This window comes from Puma concolor, chromosome C2 (assembly GCF_028749965.1).
Source record: "Puma concolor isolate L17-30 chromosome C2, mPumCon1.1.hap2, whole genome shotgun sequence".
NCBI classification, from domain to species: Eukaryota; Metazoa; Chordata; class Mammalia; order Carnivora; family Felidae; genus Puma; species Puma concolor.
This window is the reverse complement of record NC_141675.1, coordinates 27,096,397-27,118,664: the sequence shown is the minus strand read 5'-3', so window position 1 is coordinate 27,118,664 and position 22,268 is coordinate 27,096,397. Positions and strand designations below refer to the sequence as shown.

The window sequence follows — 22,268 nt, the reverse complement described above, 5'->3', positions numbered from 1 at the left end:
TGTATTTTCATTTCTCTTTGGTATATACACATACATATACATGCACATACACACAAATATATGTGATTATATGATAAAATGTATATTTAACTTTATAAGAAAACTGCTCAGTTATTTTTTGTAGTGGTTATACCATTTTATATTCCTACCAGCTGGTATGAGATTTTTCAATTCTTCCACATTCTCACCAATACTTGATATTGTCAGATTAAAAAAAAATTTATTACATAGCATTTTATTTTTTTATTAAAAAATTTTTTAGTGTTTATTTATTTTGAGAAAGAGAGAAAGAGACAGACAGAGCACAAGTGGGAGAGGGGCAAAGAGAGGGAGACAGAATACAAAGCAGGCTCCAGGCTCTGAGCTGCCAGCACAGAGCCCAATGTAGGTTAGGGCTCGAACCCACGAACTGTGAGATCATGACCTGAGCCAAAGTTGGATGCTAACTGACTGAGCCCCCCAGGGGCCCCATATAGCATTTTATTTTTTTAAAAAACTTTCTTCTCATAGAAAACATTTTCACATTAAAGATTCCTAGAGTGTGAAAATAACAATTTTTTACTTACAGTTTTATATTTGTAGGCAGATTATTTTAGGACAAGTAAAATAACTGCATTTTAAGATTAAATCTGTTTAGAATCTGTAATATTTTGATCCATCTCTAAAGGGGCCTCTTTCCTGCATGGAACTTCTCTATACTCAAGCTCTCCAGGCTCTTCTTTCCAGGATTTAGAAATTAGTAATGTGAAATATCAGTATTTCCTCATTTTAAGGTTTTCCGAGGACATGTAACCATCTGTTACTGGTATTGACTGAAGAGAGAGAGAAGTTTTTAAAAATTAAACACTGGGGCGCCTGGGTGGCTCAGTTAGTTAAGCACCTGACTTCCATTCAGGTCATGATCTCATGGTTTGTGAGTTCGAGCCCCACGATGGGCTCTGTGCTGACAGCTCAGAGTCGGGAGCCTACTTCAGATTCTGTGTCTTGCTCTCTCTCTGCCCCTCCCCTGCTCACACTCTGTCTTTCTCTCAAAAAATAAAAAATAAAAATAAAAAAAACATAAAAAAAATAAACACTGATTGATTTTCTGCAAAGTCTTTACTTATGAGTTAACAATCTTTCCCTTTCTCTGTCATTCCCAGGACAAATACAGAAGTTTGATCATTTATTGATAGCAATAAAGCTGAATTCCCTTCAAGAGTTTGATTAGCTAAAAGGCAAAAAGCTCATATATGATGTTTAGTTATCCTGTGAGTCTTGTGAGAAGCTGGGAGACAACCCCATAAGCTCACCAGAATAAGGAACCCAGTCTCCAAATTTCTTGGATACAATTCCTCTTGAACCTTTTCCCCAAAGACTAAATTCTAAAAATAACCAGGTGATTAGGAGAAGAGGTTTGTCTCACCATTGGACTTACCTGTTATTGCCTCTTTATCGTGAGTTGAATGGTGTGACAGAGCAGAGGCAAAGAGGTGTACAATCAGTTCTCAAGGTGTTGAGTCAAAAAGGTCAGAGCTTCCACGGTGTGGCAACAGCTTTGCAGATGCCCACATCATGACAGTTGAAATAACAAAACCCAACAAAGGTGGAAGCCGAGAGGGCCCAAACACCTGCCTTGGCAGCTTTTTGTAAAGCATCTCCTCGACCATAGTAACCACTTGTCCAAGGCCCCAGTGACTATGGAGACTGAGGGCTGCAGTCAGGGGTAGTTCATCACAGAACCAGGATTCAAATAAGCAGCTGGAATTAGGCCCAGGAGCAAAACACTGCCAACCCTCTCACCAGTCCAGGGGAGAGATGCAGCCTTGGAACCCCAACGGCGGTTGGGTTGAATGTGCTGTGTTCTACACCATCCTGGGGCAGGTCAGTCCTGGAGAAATGCTGAGACACGAGCCAAGTCTGACCACTGGGATTCGTAGCAACAGAGCTCAGCCTCTTTGGGCACTGCCCAGGACATGCAGCCTCCAGAGACTCCCCATCTCTCTCCTGAAGGCTCAAGGTCACCCCCAGATTTAAAAATTTTTGTTGCTCTAGTGGATGTATAGAGATATCAGATTGTAGTCTTAATTTACATTTGTCTGCATGCCAATGGTAGCACATCTTCATATGCATATATCTTCTTTTGTGAAGCCCCTGGCACTGTTTTGATTTGCAGCTTGGGGCCTTTTTTTCTGTTTCTCAAACACTACTAACTTGTTCCTCCTCACTATCCTTGACTTGCTTTGCATTTGCTCTGAAGTTCTTCCAGATTGTCTCAGACTGACTCCTTTTCATCAGTGAGATCTCATCTCAAATAACACCTCAGAGAAGCCTTCATTTTTCATCACCTTACCCTCTATGGTTGTCTTTAGAAGACTTTTATAACTGCCTGCAATTATCTTATTTCTGTGTTTGTTTATTTTCTTTTGTTTCAGAAGTTTTAAAAAAGTTTATTTTGAGAGAGAGAGAGTGAGAGAAAACAAGTAAGGGAAGGGCTGAGAGAGAGGGAGACAGAGAATCCCAAGCAGGCTCCACCCTCAGCACAGAGTTGATGCGGGACTTGAACCCACGAACCGTGAGATCATGACCTGAGCCAAAATCCAGAGTCTGACGCTTAACAGACTTAGCCACCCAGGTACCCCTATATTTGTTTACTTTCTTATCATTTGCCTATTTCCACTGGGATGTAAACTCCACAAGAGTGGGTCTTTGTCTGGTTTGTGGTCAACGAGGAAAATGAAACTATATAATCAAAGACTGGATACAACCATATGACCTCCTGAAAATCCATTAGTCGAAAGCCTGGGAAGCATTATTTAAAAGCTGCAGTATTAGATTGTTAGTGCATTTTTAAAAGTGCTTTATTGCTGCCGTTAAGAACAGTACATGGGCCACTGTAAGTGCTCAATAGGTATTTGCTCAACAAATGGCAGTGCAGAGTTCACAAAGTGCTCTCATAAGAGTCTCACTTCAATCGTCCATTTATTCCATTCACATTTGCTGAAAACTATGGAAATACGCCAACCATTATGAGGATATAAAGAGGAATAATTATTCCTCCTCTCAAGTTGCTTGTGATATTTTTTTAAAAAATGAGTTCTTATTGCAATATTAATATATGTTAATGATAGAAAGTTAAATAGTACAGAAGAGAAAGTCACTGCTTCTTCTCAGAGATAACCATTATTAGTAGTTTCCTTTGTATCCATCTAGAATGTAGACAATTATACACATGTACACACACACGTACACATATACAGACACACACACACACATCCCCCAAAATGGCATCTTAAGAAAGCATAGGGGCTTTTTTTTTCTAAAAATTTTAATGTTTATTTATTTTTGAGAGAGGGAGAGAGAGTGAGCGGGGGAGGAGCAGAAAGAGAGAGGGAGACACAGGATCCGAAGCAGGCTCCGGGTTCTAAGCTATCAGCACAGGACCTGAATCAGGGCTCGAACCCACGACTGTGAGATCATGACCTGAGCTGAAGTCGGATGCTTAACTGACTGAGCCACCCAGGTACCCCAGAAAACATAGTTTTTAAGTTGTTCATGATGTTATGGTGGAAGCTAGGGTTGCCAGACTTAGTAAATAAAAATATAGGGAGCTCAGTTACATTTGAATTTCAGACAAACAACAAATAAAAATTTTTAGCATAAGTATGTCCCAAATATTGCATGGGATATACTTCTACTAAAATGTTATTGGTTGCTTAGCTGAAATTCAAATTTAACGGGTTACCCTGTGTTTTACCTGACACTCCTGGGTGGAGACAGACGTTCCAAATGATCAGTTACAATATGGTGCTATATTTTCAGTAACAGAAGTCAAGACACAGGTTGAGGGACCACCGAGGAGAGACTGACTAACTCTGCCAGGCAAAAACAGCAAAAGTAGACAGTTGCACGGGGACCCAATATGTGGATAGGAGCCTGATAGATGGAATTAGAGAAAAAGGTCAGGAAAGAGCATATGCAAATGAAAGCTGTGGAGAGATTGAGCAGATTTGGAAAATAGTATGACATTTAATGTCAGAGAGGTTTTAGGGCCCAAGAAATTCGTGGGGATAAAATAGCTGGGATAGGAAGAAGGTAAAGGGCAAATGGGATCAGATTATGATAGATTCTATACACAGGTCAAGAGGGGAGTTATTATTCTGTAGACGAGCATTTGCCAGACTCTTCTTACCTCAGCCTTTAAAAAAAGAAGTTGTGGAACCCCTTTCATAGAAATACGTAATCTTTCAAATCCTTTTTGAATTTATTTTTTAAATCATTTTTATGGTATATTGTAATTGAGCGAACCGAAGCAAAATTATATAGCTATTGTATTATGAAGTTCTTTTTTAAATTTTTTTTTTCAACGTTTTTTATTTATTTTTGGGACAGAGAGAGACAGAGCATGAACGGGGGAGGGGCAGAGAGAGAGGGAGACACAGAATCGGAAACAGGCTCCAGGCTCCGAGCCATCCGCCCAGAGCCTGATGCGGGGCTCGAACTCACGGACCGCGAGATCGTGACCTGGCTGAAGTCGGACACTTAACCGACTGCGCCACCCAGGCGCCCCTGAAGTTTTTTTTTAAATACGCTCCTGAATGTCAGTAATATATGGAGACAAATCTTGAGTATTCCCCAATTAACAATGAATGCATGCTGCTTAATTTACTTTTAATTCTGTAATAAGTTTGATTTGTCACCTAATAAATTAGGATGTGACATATTATACAGTTTGGCTTTGAGGCCAAGTATATACGAAAGTGTGGAAGTGAAATTTAATTTTGTTCTATGGCATCAGAAACCGTTTATATTCTTTTCACGACCTGATGTGTGGAATTCTTGCACTTTTGCAGCTTAAGAGAACAGATTTGTTTTTGTCTTTTAATGTTTTGTTTCTTTTTTTTTAAAGTTTCTTTATTTTGCGAGAGAAAGAGAGAGGAGAGGTGAGGCAGAGAGAGAGAGGGAGTAAGAGAATCCCAAGCAGGCTCTGCACTGCCAGTGTGGAGCCCTACTGCAGGGCCTGAACCCACAAACCATGAGGTCATGACCTGAGCAAACCAAGGGCTGGCTGCTTAACCAGTTGAGCCACCCAGGTGCCCCTAACATTTTGTTTCTTAATGACAGGATAGGAGACAAGGTTTCAGACTTTTCTTGGTAAATAACACATGGCTTGGTATGCACGGGATTTTCATCCAGCAAAGTAAATTACATTCCAGTCAAAGGGAAAAGAATTGCCACTATATTCCCTCTTTTTAACACTGTTTTTGTAATTACTTGATGTACCTTCAAAGCTTTTGATAAGAATCATGCAATTTATAGATCTATTGATGTACATGAGGCAAATTGGTATTATTATAGTTTTATTCTCCCCATTATCTTGTTATATTGCAATATTTATGTTCTACAGGCTTTCTGTCTTTAACCAGTGGTTATACAGCTTAGTGAATTATAAGGCTAATGTCCTTAAAACCACCATTAATGTCAGAAGACAGAGATTTTCCTCCACATGTTCTGTCCCAGTCTCAACTCATCCTTCCCTCGTGACAAAGCACTATCTTAACTTTATGATATTTACTTCCTTATTTTTCCTTACAGTTTTATAATCCAAGTGTGCTAGACTTGAGATTGAATTCTATAGTTTTGCCTGTTGTTTTTTTTTGTTTGTTTGTTTTAAGGTTTGCTTTTTGAGTCTTTTAATTTACAGGTTTCCTCTTCATACCTCTTGTTTTTCTCTTTGCAATTATTTGTTCTAGAAACATGAGAATTACTCCTGTAGCTGCCCACAGTCTAGATTTGTTGATTATATTCCCCTTTTAACATGTGCCTCGGTCCTCTTATTCCTATAAATTGGTGTTTGGATCTTGAGGCTTAGTGAGATTCAGACTTAATTGTTTTAGCAAGATCATTTCACAGTTGGTGATATATTCTTCATTAGGACACACATAATGTTTAATTGTCTCTCTTTTGTACCCTGAGCCACTATACATGCTTAATGTTCAGATGATTTAGTTATTTAGGGGTTGCAAAAGGTAATATTCTTATTCTCACTTTTCTTCTTCATTTATTTGTTGGAAATCATTTATAAAGAGAAACTTTGCCTCAACTATTATTTGATTATGTAGTATAAAGTTCATATAGGAAAGGCAGGTTAAAGAATTCTTTCCTTTAACTTCCTGATTTTCTAAATGAATAACATCTTCAAGGTGACCAACTAGCTGTGTGTGTGTGTGTGTGTGTGTGTGTGTGTGTGCAAGTGCGCACGTATGTGTGTGATACTGAACTCATGAATTTAAACATTATTGATGTGTTCAGACCTCCCATAGATATTATCCTTACTCATCCTAAAATCATCTCGTCTTTAAGACAACTCTTCAAGTTGGCTTCCAAGTCCTCAAAAGATACATTTTTGAAGTCTGTTAACAAGAAGAATTTGGGTGGAAGAAAAGACCACAAAGGAAATAGGAATTTTGCACCAAAAGGATTTGGTTTGGCTGGCTTAAGGAATTTTGTTTTGTAGTCTGTGCATACCATATTTCACTGGAAATTGAATTTTCTTTAATATTGTTAGTCTCATGCCAGTGTGGGTGGCAAGATTTACCAAAGACAAGCACTATCAGAATGTGAGTCATAGAAACTCTACCTGACTGAAGAGAAATAAGAGGTTGTCTGACAGGTCCAAACTATCTTTCTTGCTGGGAAATAACCATGACTGGCCTTGAAGAGGAACCACCCTCTCCTGTAGGTGATGCATAGCTGAGCTTTGGCAATAATTTACAGTCTCTGGAGCATTGGTGCTGTCTGATATGTCCTCAAGCCTCTTTGCCGTTAATTGCAGCTTCTCTTACTAGACTCTATGTTTAACCCCTTTGAAACTGTTTAGTATAGGGAAGTGTTTGCTTTCTCAGTGAAATATTTTAAACACACAGAAAAACAAAAAGGGTAACATTACAAACATCTGAACAAGATGTTTGTTTAGATATGAACAATCTAAAATTCACAAGTTTTAGGGGCACCCGTGTGGCTCAGTCGGTTAAACGTCCAACTTCAGCTCAGGTCATGATCTCACGGTTTGTGGGTTCAAGCCCTGCAACGGGTTCTGTACCAACAGCTGAGCCTGGAGCCCACTTCAGATTCTGTGTCTCCCTCTCTCTTTCTGCCCCTCTCCTGCTTATGCTCTTTCTCTCTCTCTGAAAAATAAACAAACATTTAAAAATAAAATAAACTCTGTCCCAATTTAAAAAAATAAAGTAAAATTCACAAATTGTATTATTTTGTCATACTCGCTTTAGACCATTTTTAAAAAGAAAGAAATATTAAGCATATGGTTCTCTTTGTTCTCTATACTAGTCCTGTTTACCTCTCTCATTGTAGAAGCAGTTGCTTCCAATGTTGGCATATCCTTTATTCGAATGTTGACATATCCTTCCTGTGCATATTTTTATGCTTATGCTTTAGATGTACATATCTATGAAAAATATTTAGAATTGTTTGTTTTCAAAGTTTATATAAATGTTATGATACTGCATGGCATCTCATCCACTATCTTGCTTTTCTCACTGAACATTTTGCTTTTGTAATCTATCTATATTGACACATCAAGTTTATTGACTTCACTGGTACATAGTAGTCCATCATTTGAATATACATGAATGTATTTATGTATTCTCTTATTAGTGTACACTTACGTATCTCATTTTTTCCTATTGCAACACAGTAGAATCCTTGAATATGCATGTGGGAGAGTTTCTCTAGGGATATATGTGGAAGCAGAATTCCTGGGCACAGTGTATCATAAATCTTCAACTTCACTAGATATTACCAAATTACTCTCTGATGTGGTTATATTAATTTATATGCTCACAAGCAGGGGTTGCAAGTTCCTATTTCCCCATAGTGAGTGTGATGAGACTTACATTTTTGTCAATCTGATGGATATGAAGTGGTATCTCATTGACATTCTAATTCTTTATTTGCCTGATTACTAATTAAGTTGAATACCTTCATATATTTATTGGTCATTCTTTGTTGTTTCTTCTTCTTCTTCTGTGAGTTGTAGGGCAATGCTATTGAAAATGTTAGAGGGTCGGAGTATGTGGGAGGCTTAGTAGGTTACATGTCTGACTTCAGCTCAGGTCACGATCTCATGGTTCTTGGGTTTGAGTCCTGCGTTGAGCTCTGTGCTGACCGCTCAGAGTCTGGAGCCTGCTTCAGATTCCGTGTCTCCCTCTCTCTCTGCCCCTCTCCTGTTCGCACTCTGTCTCTCTCTTTCTCTCTCAAAAACAAATAAACATTAATAAAAATATGAATGCACGCCATAGCAAAAATCAAACTTGAAAGGTCACCACAGAATTTCAGAATAGGGCAGACCTTAAATAAATTTAAAAAAATGTCAGAGGGTAATGACTGTAATGGGGATAGTCAGGGACTGGCAGTCCTCAGGATCCTTCTCCCCAATTTATATCTTTACCTTAAATCCATGTGACTTCCCATTCTCCTGTACATTTCTTGTGTCAGGTATCCAAGAGAATAATATAAGGCATATCAACTAAAGAAGAAAAATAGAAAACAAACTCAAGGGTAGCCATAAAAAGTTCTCTGTTCCCTAACAGAGACACTGAAATCTGCTTGGGCTTACGCATTTAGCTTTTAGGCTTTGACTTCACACTCCATAACTTTGCTTTTCAGGGTCTCCACTTCTCTCTTTCCGGTCTCTGAAGGTACATCTTCATTGTCTGGTGTTTTGCGTAGATGAACAGATTATTCTTGGAGGTGGCCTATGTTGTGAGTAAGAACAACACTGGGGCTCTGGAATCAGATACTAATTTGGTTGCTGTTTCTGTCACTTAGTAGCTTTATCAACTTGAAAAAGTTTCTTAACCATCCTAGACTTAGTTTCTTCAAGATAACAATAGTCCCTACTTCATGGTGTTGTAATAATGATTTATGGAGTTAATATATATAAGTACTGAGAACAATTGGGCACAGTAAGTCCTCAATGTCAGTTATAACAAATCATCCTAAAAAATCACATAAATAAAAATATGCTATTTAAATTCAATATTCTTATCTTGAGTGAAGAACTTTGGAAGTCCATATGACATTCCTATAAGTGGATGTGATGTTTTCCGTGAATAATAGACATAGCAGTAACTTTAGGGTGATTTAAGTGAAAACGATTCAAATGCTAACACAATTTCAACTTGGTGCTGAGGAAGAGATGACTAAATTATGAAAACTTTCATTCATTCATTCATTCATTCATCAAGCATTTATTATGACTTACAACATGCCATGAATGAATGTTCTGCACAAGATTATGGAGAAATAAAAGGGTTAAACGATGCTTAGTATCTGCCATTAAGAAACATTAAGAAGTTGATAGGGGAAAAAGCTGCATAAGTAAATTAATTAATTCAAGAAATTTTACAACAAGGATACAGTAGGAGCATAAAGGAAAGAGTTGCCAATTCTACATGAACATGTTGGTAAAACTTCCATAGAGAATAGGTAATGAGGAGGGAGACCTCTCCAGTGCCTTTCAACTTCCAATGGGTAGTTGCTGTTGGGTTGAGCCAGCAGGGAGCTCTGGGGTTAAATGGTATTGGAAGAAGAAGCCTGGGAACATAGTCAAGGTAGGAGGGTGCTTGAACCAGGTAGTCTGTGGCTTCATTGTCAGGCCAGAGATGCCAGGTAGTCATTAGGAGGATCCAAAGTCATGGTCAGGATTGTGAAACCTGGTTCAAGGCACAGCCAAGGCCTATCAGGCAATGACAGTGGAGTTGGAGGTACAGCCCAAAGAAATAAGAGGTTTGTTGTCCAAGATCTAGCTGGTGATTTAGGCTCATTCAATCAACGAGCCTCTTTGACTATACTGAGTGCAGGCCTTGGGATAGTATAAAGTTATGTCTGCCAAGTTAAACAGATGTCACATAAGTCTGGTTTCCTGGTTATTTTTCCTTTTTATTCTAGTTCATGCGGGTGATCTCATCCTTAGCATAATTTTTGCTAATATGCCTAAAATTTAAAAATCCTGCTTAAGAAGAGTCTCATTTCCATTCAGCCATATTCAGACAGTAAATGAGTTCCCTGTATTATGTGAAATGTATCCTGTGGAAATTGTGTTTAGCGATTTTGGTGTAAAATTGCATCATCCTATTTAAGGGCTTAATGAGGGATTCCGGGGGAAGGTGACCAAACAGTGATGATACAATGTGGAGGGTGGCCCAAAAGGAGAGTTGCTTGATATCTCAGCTACTGGATTAATGGACCTGATTTAAGTGCTAGCATAATGTCCAGTAGTGACATCTATCACCTAATGCATGCCTGGTGGAGCAGTGGCCCATTTGGAAAATAACCTGCATGGTATGCCTTGCCTTCTTACGTGTGCTATTAATTTGCTTTCCATGGATCAATGACTGTAAAGTGTGATAAGAATTTTGGCCAGATCAAGAATGAGTTATCAGTATCTATAGAAATGACCTGCTTTCTGGCAGAGCAGTAACACTCGTGTAACTTTGTTAAAGTTCATAGTTGGGGAGAGATCATTGAACCCAGGCATGAACTTCGGAAGTCTTTGAAAGCTTCTCATAAAGTTACCTTCTACTTCATGATTTGAGGCTAAATTCAGAGGTCGTCCTCTGAAAAATTAGAAACCTCCCAAACCAGCTCATTTAAAATAATATTACTAAATAAAACCTCCAGACAGATTTCTTATCATTAATTCAAAGAACACCTGTCTGTCTCCTTTTATATCTTCTTAATAAATTACTTTTACCCTCTAGACAAAGACATCCTCTGTCACTCTGCCAAGGCCTTACCTACACACTGGATCCACATTAATAGAAGAACACAGATGGATGCTAATTGCTGCCGTAAGAAAACTTAGCCTTCCTGGATATGAGGAAATTAGCTTCTTTGCAGTGTGGGTCTTTCCTGGAATCCATAGCCCGAGATGGCACAGAATTACTCTGAATCTAAGGTATTGAACTGTGCAGGAAGAACCTTGCTCACACACTAAGAATAGTCCTAAAATTCTATATTCTCAACTTCCTACCTTAGTGGAAAAGCTTAGGACTGAAGTCAGAAGCCAGCTCAGCCTTTTTAAGTCTGTATGACCTGAAGAAGAAGCTGTGTGTGTGTGTGTGTGTGTGTGTGTGTGTGTGTGTGTGGTGGGAGACAATGGAAGGCCATGGTGTGGTACTTAATTTGTTTGAATAACAATCCAAAGCAAAGAGGAAGATCTACATAAATGTCATGAGCAGGTATGTGAGAGGGTGTTACGGGCAAATCTTGAGATATGTCATTGCCAGTTATATGCTTTCCTTTGTTCTGTAGCAATGCACAGGCAAATCAGACACATTTATTTTATTTTTTTTTTCAACGTTTATTTATTTTTGGGACAGAGAGAGACAGAGCATGAACGGGGGAGGGGCAGAGAGAGGGAGACACAGAATCGGAAACAGGCTCCAGGCTCCGAGCCATCAGCCCAGAGCCCGACGCGGGGCTCGAACTCCCGGACCGCGAGATCGTGACCTGGCTGAAGTCGGACGCTTAACCGACTGCGCCACCCAGGCGCCCCAAACATTTAAAGGGACGGTATGGGATGTGTTTCCTTTTATTTCCTCTGTTCTGTTCGTTTGGCTTTATGTGTCCTGTTATAATCTGTTTCCAAGATGAGAAGTAGAATTTTATAATTGTTCTTTCATCCACTCTCTTCCTAGTGAATCAAGCATTGATTGAATCAAGATTTGATGTCCTTGGAAGCCCATGACATCTTCTCAATCTTGGTTCACTGAGGCTCGGCACTGGGGTATGAAGCAGAGGATAGGAGCATGGTGGCCAGCACATGGTGAAGGCACATGGAAGAGGAGTGTTGGAATACAAGCGATGGGGCAGACTCTGTTATTCAAGTGTTCATAGCAGAGGTCCTCTGCTCTTTAGCACGGGTGGGGGTTTTAGCAACGATGGAGGCTACCACTTTGAGTTTCTCTCTGCCTGTTGACATGTTCTTTGAAGTGTAGATAGTTTATCTGAGTACAGACTGGCTCCTAATTGTTATGGTAAGGTAGAGGTTGCTGAGAAATTTTTGTTTAATGTTTATTTATTTGTGAGAGACAGAAAGTGGAGAAGGGAAGAGACAGGGGGACAGAGGATCTGAAGCAGGCTCCATGCTGACAGCAGAGAGTCTGATGTAGGGCTCGAACTCATGAACTGTGAGATCATGACCTGAGCTGAAGTCAGATGCTTAACCAACTGATCCACCCAGGTGCCTCCAGGGTTGCTGGGAATTGTATTGAACTATTATGGTAACTAGATTAGCCTTTATCTGTTAGGAGTGCTATCTCAGCAGCTATAGAAGTGGAGAATCTCTGAACCCAAATTTTGTGCTCTATTGGATAAATGATCTAGGAAAGGCAGGGAAGGAAGTTGGAAGGTTTTTTTTTTTGAGGTCTTTAAGTAGCATTCTACAAAATAAAAATATAAAGAAGCTAGTAGAGTCAGAAGCTATGAGGATTGGCTCTTCTATGGAGAGACATGATTTCCTTGATGATCAAAGAGGCAGTAGCTGGTACATATATTGGAGGGGGACAGTGGTGGAGAGGGAATACACTTTTTTTTTTTTTTTTTAGAATAATCACAAGTAGGGTAATGTTTTTGTCTGGGGGAGGGGAGAAGTCTGAAATAAAGTGATAAAGTCCATTGCCAGAATATCCCCTTTTAGGTGTAGACTTGGAAAAGAATGTATTAGATCTTCACATCACCTTGACCTATTCCTAACTCTTAAAGTCTCTGATGATTATGGTTAGAGGTTTTTAAAAATAATTTTATTCATTTATTTTTAAAGTAATATATATGCCCAGTATGGGGCTCAAACCTATAATGCCAAGATCAAAAGTCACAAGTTCCACTGACTGAACCAACAGGTGTCCCAATGGCTAAAGTTTTTTTTTTTTTTTTTGAATTTTCATTTATTTTTTAAATATCATTTATTGTCAAATTGGCTTACATATAACACCCAGTGCTGATCCCAACAAGTGCCCTCCTCAATGCCCATCACCCATTTTCCCTCACCCTCCCCCCCCACCATCCATTGTCAGTTTGTTCTCTGTGAGAGACTCTTAAGAGTCTCTTGTGGTTTGCCTCCCTCCCTCTCTGTTTGTGACTATATTTCACCTTCCCCTCCCCCATGGTCTTCTGTTAAGTTTCTCAAGACCCACATATGAGTGAAAATATATGATATCTGTCCTTCCCTGACTGACTTATTTCACTCAGCGTAATACCTCCCAGTTCTATCCACGTTGCTGCAAATGGCAGGATTTCATTCTTTCTCATTGCCAAGTAGTATTCCATTGTATATATAAACCACAGCTTCTTTATCCATTCATCAGTTGATGGACATTTAGGCTCTTTCCATAATTTGGCTATTGTTGAAAGCACTGCTATAAATATTGGGGTACATGTGCCCCAGTGAATCAGCACTCCTGTATCCCTCGGGTAAATTCCTAGTAGTGCTATTGCTGAGTCATAGGGTAGTTCTATTTTTAATTTTTTGAGGAACCTCCAGACTGTTTCTGGTTAAGATTTTTTTTCTTTTTTTTTTTTTTCCTTTTTTCAACGTTTTTTTTTTTTTTTTCTTTATTTTTGGGACAGAGAGAGACAGAGCATGAACGGGGGAGGGGCAGAGAGAGAGGGAGACACAGAATCGGAAACAGGCTCCAGGCTCGGAGCCATCAGCCCAGAGCCCGACGCGGGGCTCGAACTCACGGACCGCGAGATCGTGACCTGGCTGAAGTCGGACGCTTAACCGACTGCGCCACCCAGGCGCCCCTCTGGTTAAGATTTTAAATGGAGTCATCTAGGGTGGTTTGTGGATGAGAGTTTTTCAGGTTGTGAAACAGAGCCCATCATCCTAGAGACCAGAGGATTTTGAATCCTTGACCCCCGGGCCTCTTTAGCAGAGTTCTGGGACTCTAATAAGACCTACAGCGTCTTCTTGGTCAGCTGGAAACTGAGGCTGGATAGCTGAAGAGTTCTTGCACCAACTATGTCCCAGAGCCTGGTGGTCTCCCATTGTCATCCATTTTAGATTGAGTTTAATGCCTTCGGGGGCCATAGCTAAGCAGGGAGAAGAGAAGACAGGGATTCCACCTCAGGCTCTTAAGAACTTGTTTCTTGGTCTGAGCGCACAGTGGGCCTATTGCCATTACCCAAAGTTTGCTCAGATCAAGGAATTTTGTGATACCAGGATTGGTGAAGAGATGAGGCTATCATCTATGTCCTGTGGTTCTCAAGCCTAGAGAATCATCAGAATCACCTGAGGGAGCTTTTAAAATTTACAGAACTTGGAGCCTCTAGAACTTGTTTTACAAAAACAAAAAAATTAACCTTCCTGACATGGTTCTTTTTTTTTTTTTTAATGTTTATTTATTTATTAATTTTTTTGAGAGAGAGAGAAGGAGAGAGCGAGTGCAAGTGAGCGAGCATGAGTGGGGGAGGGGCAGAGAGAGAGGGAGACACAGACTCCAAAACAGGCTCCAGGCTCTGAGCTGTCAGCACAGAACTTGACATGGGGCTCGAACCCATGAATTGGGAGATCATGAACTGAGCTGAAGTCAGATGGTTAACCAACTGAGCCACCCAGGCACCCCCTGACATGGTTCTTATTATCAGCCAGGTTTAGGAAACACTATATAACTTTCAGATCCAGAATGTTAAAGAGAGTCCTGTAATTTAGCAAATTAATGTTCTTGTAAAACTGGTGAAGATTGCTGGGGCCCTGAAGATCCAGGGCCCCAGAAGGGTGACATCAGAGGGTAATTAAGTTGAAGCTATTGTCATATTTTATACACATGGAGTTTCACATTCATCTCGATACTTATGGAGGCCCTTGTTTTCTGAAGTAACACCTACTGATGAGAACTTCCCTTGGGATCCATCACAGCACCTTTGTGACTGGCAGGTGGGTGGGAGGACAACTCCTGGGCTTCCTTCTCTGATGATATTTCCGAGTAGTCATCATGACCTGATGTTCTAAGAGTCTTTCCTGGTTTAGATATGAAGGTGTGTACCTGCCATCTTTTTATTATTTTTTTTTAAGAGAGACAGAGACAGTTCAAGTAGGGGAGGGGCAGAGAGAGGGAAAGAGAGAGAATCCCAAGCAGTCTCTGCACTGTCAGCTCAGAACTGGACATGGGGCTTGAACCCACTAACCAGGGAGATCACGACCTGAGCTGAAACCAAGACTCAGAAGCCTAACTGACTGAGCCACCCAGATGCACCCCCCCGCCATCTTTAATTTCATAAGGATGTATTCTCATTTATACCTGAGGTTAAAGATTTTTTTTTTAATGCTTATTTATCTCAGAAAGAAAGAGAGAGAGAGAGAGAGTGCAAGCAGGGAAGGGCAGAGAGAGAGGGAGACACAACTCTGAGATGTCAGCACAGACCCCAGTGTGGGGCTTGAACTCACGGACTGTGAGATCATGACCTGAGCTGCAGTCAGACACTCAAGTGACTGAGCCACCCAGGTGCCCCTATACCTGAGGTTAGAATACAATAAGGTATAGGAAATCCCTAAGTAATTTTCTTCCCCTCAATTAATAGACCAGGTAGGATCAAATAGGGAGGGAGTTGAAAAAAGTATACAATGATCAAGGCAGAGATGATGGTCATCTTGGTTCATTGGTGATGGTCATGGTGTAGGAATGGTGGTTATAATTCAGGCAAACGCCTGAGATAGTAGCTATTGCCAGGGGCTGGCTTTTTTGATCTTTTTCTCATGATAAGTAGTGAGTCAGCTACTTTTAAAAGGCTAAGAACAGAGTGAACAATATAAATCAAAGTTTTATAAATTAAATATTTCCAGTTTGACTCACACTATCATTTCAGTGGCGTTAAATCTTTATTTCTGAATGACCTTTCCTTGTCAGTGATGGAATATTTTAGCCTTAAGTCACTCTGCCCTGTTTGCCTCTGTAACATACAGTTACTTTGCAAAGGAACACCTAAATGATTACTGGAACTCATTTAAAGAGTCATTTTGTTATGAGTAATTGGCATATGTGACAATTTACTAAATATTTCTATTTTTCATCAGACAAAATTTTTTAGACTGAAGAGTTCTAAGAGAAATATACTATACCATGCCTGAGGCGACATAGCTCATTAAGAATAAATTTAAGACATTTAAGTTTAATATTTTAAAATATTAAAAGATAAATTATATATTTCATTTTTCCCTCAGGATATTGACAGATTATTCAGTTAGGAAATGAAAATTAATAGCAAAAATGTGATAATAACATTCAAGATATTAAAATGACAAAAATAACATTTTGTAGCAACATGAAAGTTTTTCTCTTTGAAATTTAAAAATGCTGAAGATAGGGTACCAGAAAAAACCAGAATGCTTATGAAAGAGAATAGTTTCATGTAAAGCCAATTAAAATGTACATTCTACTACATACCCTCCAATAAAAAACCCTAGAAACAGCTTAATCTAATAACTTAAATTATTCTAATTTTCCTATGCTTGTTTTTAGTATTTTTTTTTTTTTGTCATTATCATCATCATCCTGTTATTTTTTTGTTGAGCAACTATATGTTTGGCACTACACTGGACATTTTATATAGATGATTCCTCTTAATGCTCACAAGAGCCTGTGTGATGTCTGTAATTGTCTCACTTTTACAGATGTAGAAACTGAGGCTTAGAGGTTTTTAAACAATTGATTCAAGGGCACAGAGCCAGTAAGTGATGGAGATAGGGATGAAGCCGAGATCTGATTAAGATCAAGATTAAATTCTTAACTACTATGAGATTCTTGTGCACAAACATACATTTTTTTTTTAACAGAGTATCTGAATTCTATTTTGTTTTCACTTAACAGTATCACAAACATTTTTCACGTTCGCTACACAATCTTAATCATCCTAACAACCTGTGAACATTGGCCAGGATCCTCCACTGGGATGCACTGCCCTCTAGTGGAATTCTGTTCATAAAGCTCTTTTCACCCTTTCCCCAGCCCCCAGGATGAAAAGAGGTTTTATACTGCATCAGTCTCTATAGTTACTATTTTATTTTAATTAGAATAAAATATTAAAAAGTCTTTTTTCCTGTCTTCTTTAATATGATTATTTCCAATGGGCAGGGGGTGGGAAAATCAAGAGAACCTCAGAGTTCAGACATGCACTGTAAGGAATGAGATAAGGATTCATTGTTCTTGGCATTGAAATCAACATGGCTTCTCTGTTCCCTGAAGTAACAGGATATTTCAAGCATCTTCCTTCAAATTACATTAACGGCTTGAGGACTTGTCCTTCAGTGTTAGGACTAGCAGTGAAAGACAAAGTAGACTCTCTTAGGATCCATACCAAACTTGAAAATACATTTACATCATAGGGAATTAAAACAGATCAGAATGTGTTATCCTCTGAGCTGGCATTAATTTTTCAGTGTTACATATTTCTCTAATGAATATCTTTCACTTTAATACTGTTAAAAATCATCATAGTATTAAAATGCATAATTGCGTGGCTTTGGTTAGGAAAGACTTGGGTTAATATTGTATTGTTTCGGAGAATACAACAGGAATAGTTTTTTTTGATTTTTTCAAGTGAATTAGGCCATTATTTCTGCTATTGTTCATAAAAAAAAAAAAAAGAAAAAAAATCCCTGAGCAAAATTGCTGATGCTATCTCCTGGAAAAGGGCTGACTGGTGAGTTGTAATTGTTTTGTGTGCAGCCAGTGGGGCATACTGTGGAGAGGAGGGGGAAACCTGCCCGTTTTATCTTTATTTGAGAACTGCCTCTTTAAAATTAGATGCCTTTTTACGCTTAGTGAATGACCAATAGGAAAAAGGAAGAACAGCAAGGGCAGGCTTATATAGCATGTATGGTACTTAATAAAAGATAAGAGTTGTTCAAGGGTCCTTAAGGAAATTACATCTCTTTCTTCATGCCCTATATTAAAATTGTTGATTTCCTCTGAGCTTAGATTTCAGGAGGAGGGAGAGGATGGCGAAAACCGAACAAAAACATTTTTTAAGACAAATGGGCTAACAAGTAGTACACAAATAACGTACTCATACAAAGGGTAACAAGCCTATGACAAAAATGCCCTTTAGGTGTAGAAGTATAAGGTAGGTAAAAATAATGGAATATATATTTAATAGACTCATTTCATTCCCTGAGAGTTTTTTCTTTCTGTCCAGCTTTCTTGAGGTATATTTGACATGTAACATTGTATGAGTTTAAGGTGTTGACTTGATGCATATTCTAAATGATTAGCTCCACAGTGTTAGCTAACACCTTCATAATCTTGTATAATTGCCATTTCTTTTTATGGTGAAACATTCTATAGCTACTCTCTTAACTGCCTAGCACACAATACAGTAATGTTAACTATAGTCACCTTACTGTATGTTAGATCCCCAAAACTTACTCATCTTATCACCAGAAGTGTATACCCTTTGACCAACACCTGCCTGTTTCCCCTATCACCCAGCCCCTGGTAACCACTACTCAATTCTTTTTCATGAGTTTGGCTTTTTTAGTGATATCATACAGTATTTGTCTTTCTCTGTCTTATTTTACTTAGCATAATGCCTTTAAGATCTATCTGTGTTGTCATAAATGTCAGGATTTCTTTCTTTCTCATGGCTGAATGACATTCCATTGTGTGTATATACCACATTTCTTTATCCATTCATTTGCTAATGGATATTTAGGCTGTTTCCCAATCTTGGCTATGAGGAATATATTGTAATGAATATGGGAGTGCAGATAGCTCTTTGAGATCTTGATTTCATTACCCAGAAGTGGGATTGCTGGATCACCTGGTAGTTTTTGTTTGTTTGTTTGTTTTTTTGTCCAAACTCCAGTTTTCCATAGTGGCTTTACCATGACCAATTTACATTCCTACAAGCAGTGAACAAGGATTTCCTTTTCTACACGCCCTCACCAACACTTGTTGTCTCTTGTCTTTTTTACCATAGCCATTTTAATAGGTATCACATGATAACTCCTTCAAGTTTTGATTTGCATTTCCCTGATGATTAGTGATGTTGAGCACCTTTTCATGTGTCTGTTAATCATCTGCATGTCTTTGGAAAAATCTGTATTCAGTTCCTCTGACCGTTTTGTAATTGGATTGTTTGTTTTTGCTATTTAATTGTGTGGGTTCTTTATATATTTCGGATATATACCCCTTATCAGATATATGATTTGTAAATATTTTCTTCCATTCTTAAGTTGCCTTTTCATTTTGTTGGATTTTGTTTTGCTCTGCAGTAGCTTTTTGAAAAAAAAATTTTTTTAACGTTTATTTATTTTTGAGACAGAGAGAGACAGAGCATGAACAGGGGAGGGGCAGAGAGAGAGGGAGACACAGAATCTGAAACAGGTTCCAGGCTCTGAGCTGTCAGCACAGAGCCCGACACGGGGCTCGAACTCACGGACCGTGAGATCATGACCTGAGCCAAAGTCGGACACTTAACCAACCAAGCCACCCAGGCACCCCTGCAGTAGCTTTTTGTTTGATGTAGTCTCACTTATTCCTTTTTGCTCTTGTTGCCTATGCTTTTGGTGTCATATCCAAAAAACCACTTCTAAGATCAATGCCAAAGAGCTTTTCCCCTATATTTTCTTTTAGGAGTTATCTGGTTTTAGGTCAAATTGAAGTCTTTAATCCATTTTGAGTTAATTTTTGTGAGTGGTGTAAGATAGACGTCCAATTTCATTCTACATGAGTTTATCCAATTTTTCCATTATCACTTATTGAAGAAACAATCCTTTCCCTACAGTGTTTTCTTGGCTCCTTTGTCAAATATTAGTTAACCATATATGCAAGGGTTAGTTTCTTGGTTCTCTGTTCTGCTCCATTGGTATGTGTCCATTTAAAATTTTTGTTTAAGTTTATATATTTATTTTGAGAGAGACAGAGAGAGGGAGCAGAGGAAGGGCAGAGAGAGAGGGAGAGAGAGAATCTCAAGCAGGCTCCGCACTGTCAGCGTGGAACCCAACGTGAGGCTCAAACTCACAAACTGTAAGATCATGACCTGAGGCGAAACCAAGAGTCAGATGCTTAACTGACTGAGCCACCCAGGGGCCCCAGTATGTGTCCATTTTATGCCAGTACCGTAGTAATTTTATTACTGTGGCTTTATAGTATAGTTTGAAATCAGGAAGTTTATGCCTCCAGCTTTGTTCTTCTTTCTCAGAATTGCTTTGGCTATTTGGGGTCTTTTGTGGTTCCATACAAATTTTAGGATTGGCTTGTCTATTTCTATGAAAAATTGTCATTAGACTTTTGATAGGGATTACACTGAATCTATAGATGGCTTTGGGTAGTGTGGACATTTTAACAATATAAATTCTTTTGTTCCACAAACAGGGGGTCTTTCTATTTATTCATGTCCGCCGAGAGTTGATGTTCATTCAGTATATCCTATTTGGAATCAAGGTTTGATTAAGTAACGACTCTTGCTATTTGTAGATCATAAATAACACATAATATCAAATATCAAAGTACATGTTTCAGTTGGAAGACTTTCAGGATTTTGATGTTTTCTATAGGTCCCTCTACTTTCTGTCTTATTATTTTAAATACATATAGAGTGCTAATACTCTAAGACAGGATTCCTCAACCTGTTTTGAGGCTAATTGTGTGTGTGTGTGTGTGTGTGTGTGTGTGTTCTGTACACTGTAGGATGTTTAGCAGCATCCCGGGCCTCTAACCACTAGATGTCAGTAGCAACCCTGCCCCTCCCCCCATCTTGTTAAGACAATAAAAAATATCTTTGGACATTGTCAATATCTTCAGAACACTTGTGGCATGGCTGTTTATTAATGAGGTGGGATAACAGTATAGTATGGCAGTATAATATAGTATGGTATGTTTTCCAAAGATCTTATCCCAATGTCGTATATATGCTTCACCACACTTGCTCTTCTTGTAAGGTGACCTTGGTATGCCTTCATCAAGAGGTCTATTGATTTTTTCTCTTGAAACTGGGTGGAACTTTGTGACTACCTTACCCAATATAAGGTGGCAGATGTGACATTGTGTCACTGAGGCTAGATTATAGAAGGCAACACAACTTCCCCTTGGCTCTCTCTCACTGGAGGCCTGAACTTGGAGCCTATCTACTATGTTGTGAGGTCAGCCAGGTCACTTGGAGAGGCTGTGTATGACTATTGCAGCAGACAACTCCAGCTAGACCTCCACCACAGCCGGGACCAACCTCCAGACACGGGAGTTACAGAGCCTTCAGATGAGTTCAACTGCCAGCCTTTATGTCTCTGCCTGAGACCTCAGACATCGTAGAGATAAGCTCTCCCTGTTTGAATTCCAGGTCCACAGAAACCATGAGAGATAGTAAATTCTTTTTATTTTAAACCACCATGTCTTCAGATAATTTCTTATACAGCAATAGATAATTAAAACATGTAGCTAAACAGCTTCTTCACTATAGAGAATGAACTGGTTATTAGAGGGGAAGTGGGAGGGGAGATGGGTAAAATAGGTGAAGGGGATTAAGAGTACACTTATCATGATGAGAACTGAATAATGGTATATAGAATTGTTGAGTCACTATCTTGTATACCTGAAACTAATATAATATATAATGCTGTGTGTTAACTATATTGGAATTAAAATTTAAAAACTTAAAACATGTAGGTTAAATCAGTTCCCTAATGTGCATTATATACATATATAAGCAATTAAGAGGGTATAATATTACTTGATTAGGATTAGGATTAGCCCCTAATACTGATGTTATACTGTCTCTCCCTTCAACGCACAAGTATTCCGATTCCTAAAAGAAATAAGTCTCAATCTTCCTGAATTCCATTAAAAACAAAACATTCAAAACAAACATACCTATACTATAACTACCAGATTCTTCTCTATACCATCAGCTTTATCACTAGTCCACAGAAACATCACGATGTTGATTCATGATATGGCAAGCACTGTCAAACTGAATCAATTAACATTTTAGGGGAATTTATATTCCTACAAGCAAACCATATTCAGCTGTTAGAAACACATGAACTAAAGGCCATGAGTTTAGTTTTATTTTTTAAGCCACATGGGCATACTTGCCTGCTACAAACAAGAGACTGTAAAGGTCACACTGTAATATGAAAGTCATCTTCAGTATAATTGCAAACTCAACACTGGTGTCCCCTGGAATTAAGTGACTTTAAAATTCTAGAAAAAAATAAATTAGTTAACTTTTCACAGGATTCTATCAGTTAAAAAAGATTTTTGGTTATAAGT

At 38.8% G+C, this 22,268-nt stretch overlaps 1 protein-coding gene and 1 pseudogene across 2 annotated transcripts in view; one reads left to right on the top strand and one right to left on the bottom strand.

The window, feature by feature from the left end:
* Positions 1-22,268, top strand: part of PIK3R4 (phosphoinositide-3-kinase regulatory subunit 4) — a 203,541-nt gene that overhangs the window by 93,984 nt on the left and 87,289 nt on the right. The gene's annotated exons all lie outside the window — the stretch shown is intronic.
* On the bottom strand, positions 1,258-1,979 carry LOC112850403 (succinate dehydrogenase [ubiquinone] cytochrome b small subunit, mitochondrial pseudogene; annotated as a pseudogene).